The 2,502-nt window shown below is 26.5% G+C and overlaps 1 protein-coding gene across 4 annotated transcripts in view; it reads right to left on the bottom strand.

Annotated features, from left to right (window-relative positions):
* kug (kugelei) overlaps positions 1-2,502 on the bottom strand; it is a 537,878-nt gene that overhangs the window by 336,692 nt on the left and 198,684 nt on the right. Inside the window, exon 1 of one of the 4 annotated variants that reach the window (XM_067053447.1) lies at positions 2,025-2,046. The exons of the other annotated variants lie outside the window; for them this stretch is intronic. The gene's annotated coding sequence lies outside the window, so the exon portion shown is untranslated. Of the gene's footprint in view, positions 1-2,024; positions 2,047-2,502 lie in introns of those variants that run through there. 4 annotated transcript variants of the gene reach the window in all.

Genomic DNA, 2,502 nt, shown 5'->3' with positions numbered 1-2,502 from the left:
AAAAAATAAGGTGATTGCCAGTAGAAACAATTACTATAACTTTTGTTAGTGCCAATACGACTCATTTTTACAGGGTTTTAAATGCGGTATCATTTAGATGTTTAATCCAAAGTAACAACAGTATTAGGGGTGATTAATTGACTATTTCGGACGCCTAATTTCCTTAGATTTTTTTTAAAGATGAAAATAATTAATAATAATAATCATTAATACTTTCAGCAAATCTCTTTACTCCGCTAAAAACGACAAGGTGAGACCTAACACAATCCTCACACCACGTTTATGGTGGTTACCTGCGGCGTTTAATCTACAATCGCTTATCAATCCATTAATAATGATTATCTTTTTTGAACTTGAACATTGAAAACCTACAAGGCTTGAGAATTTAAGTTTAGCTCATATATGAAAGACGACAAACATTATTTCATTAATAAAGTTGAATAAAAGATACGTGTTTAAACAAACAAAACTACGATACGATGTGTTCTGTTCCAGTCGAGAAAAACTTCTGATTGATATCCCAGCGGGCAAAGGTAAAATGGAGGCTAACATAGGAATGGATGAAATTTTCAATACTGGAAGGAAAAAGTAGAATCGCTGGAACAAAGTTAGAGCTGATGGTTACCGGTCAGGGTGCCAATTTGAGCTTATTGTGTCAATCCGAGAATTAGGTAGTATTTGAATTTTACTTGATTTTTAAAAAAAATATTTTACAATTAGTTAAATTTTCAATTCAACTGAATTATTATTTATAAAGAAAACGGTTCCAGTTCCATAAATCACTTTAATTTGAATTAAAATTTAGAATATTTAACATTTATATCATTCTATAAGTTTTATTTGAGAAAGAAACAAAAATATTGAATTTGTAATCAATTACAGTAAAAGTTACATTCATTTTGCATTTACACCGTATTTACAGAGATATAAATTAAATTATAACAAATTAATAAATATTTTTCTATATAGTAATAATAAAAAAATAGAAAAAAATGTATACTATTGTAATATATTTACAAATATTCAATAGTGCATGATTTAAGGTTGTAAGGGTAAAATAAAGGGAATTAAGGAGAGGAAAATAAGTTTGGAGTTTATCAAAATGAGGCAATGGATCAAAAATTTGTCTAACATTCAATCTGCGTTTGAGGTAAAAATGTTTAGCTGCTCTCCGCAGTTCCAGATGGGCTCTATTATTATATTGTAAAGTAGTAGTCTCCTCTTTACTTTATATAAGTCTTCAAATATTTACAGAATCTATAATTAAATTATCATATAAATACAATTTTGTTAGGAGTTTAAGATTATATCCACTGAACCTAATAAAATGCTTCAAGTATAGCGTCTCAACAATCAAATATTTCATAATCAATTTTGTCTCTTTTTTTTTTTTTTTGTTGAAATTTATTGTTGTTGAGAAACTATAAAACGTAATCATTTTAGTCGCTTTAATTACATCACTTTAATTTACCTTTTTAGATTTTCGTCTCTCCCTTAAAACTAATAAATATAGAACGTAGTTGGAAGATTCAAAAAAGCATAACCTCATTTAGCTACAAGCCAATTATATCCTAAAATAATTTGTTAATTTTCTCTTTTTCATAATTTTTTTTTTAGTTTATGCTCTGTTTTATTAAACCGTGAATGCTATTTACCTACGTACCACAAGACAGAATAGACATCAGCAACGTATATCTCACCTGAAAAAAAAAGAAAGAAAAATAATTAATATAATTCAATTTTACTGATTTCAACAAGCTCAATTTAAATTTAAAAAACCAATTACGAAAAAATTAACACTTCATTAGTAACAAATCTATGTTAATGCAAAAAAAAATTTTATTTATATATAAGTGAAAAAGTGCTTAGCTTACCACTAAATGATATTAAAATGGAAAATTATAAAATCCTAAATATTGTATCGAGATCAAGGAGTATATCTCAATTAATTAATAAATTTACATTAGATTAAAATTAACACGACAAAATATTTGTAATTAGAAATCATTAAAAAATTAACATACCCATTAAAACTGCTTCAGAATTGAAATTGAACAAGTCACTGTACACTAGAAAGAAAGTACTGGAAAGAATCTGATATCAAGAGGAAAAATAGCAAGTTCTCTAATCCTTTGAGCCAAACATCTAAAGCTTATTGCTTATCATAGGATTTAGATGTATATTTATAGTTGCTATATCACGTACATTTAAATTAAATATCTTGACGAACAACATGAAGTTCAAATGAAAACAAAAACATAAGTGAATTATATACAAATTCATACTTTTTTTCTGATTGACTATTACCTAGTTTTGGCTAATTACAAATGTTTAACAAGATATTATCATTTTTTTGAATTATTTAATATATGTTATTTGGGAAAACATCTTCTACTGAGACTTTCAGGTTTTGTTTAATGAGGGGTAATTTTTCTTGAATTGAAATAACTACTTACTACAACTTGATTGAAACTAACTCAAACTTATGCAAGGTTAGCAATG

Source organism: Halyomorpha halys, unplaced genomic scaffold (genome assembly GCF_000696795.3).
Source record: "Halyomorpha halys isolate HHAL.00 unplaced genomic scaffold, Hhal_1.1 Scaffold163.1, whole genome shotgun sequence".
In the NCBI taxonomy this organism is placed as follows: domain Eukaryota; kingdom Metazoa; phylum Arthropoda; class Insecta; order Hemiptera; family Pentatomidae; genus Halyomorpha; species Halyomorpha halys.
Note: the sequence above shows the minus strand (reverse complement) of the source record. Positions and strands in the feature narration are given on the sequence as shown.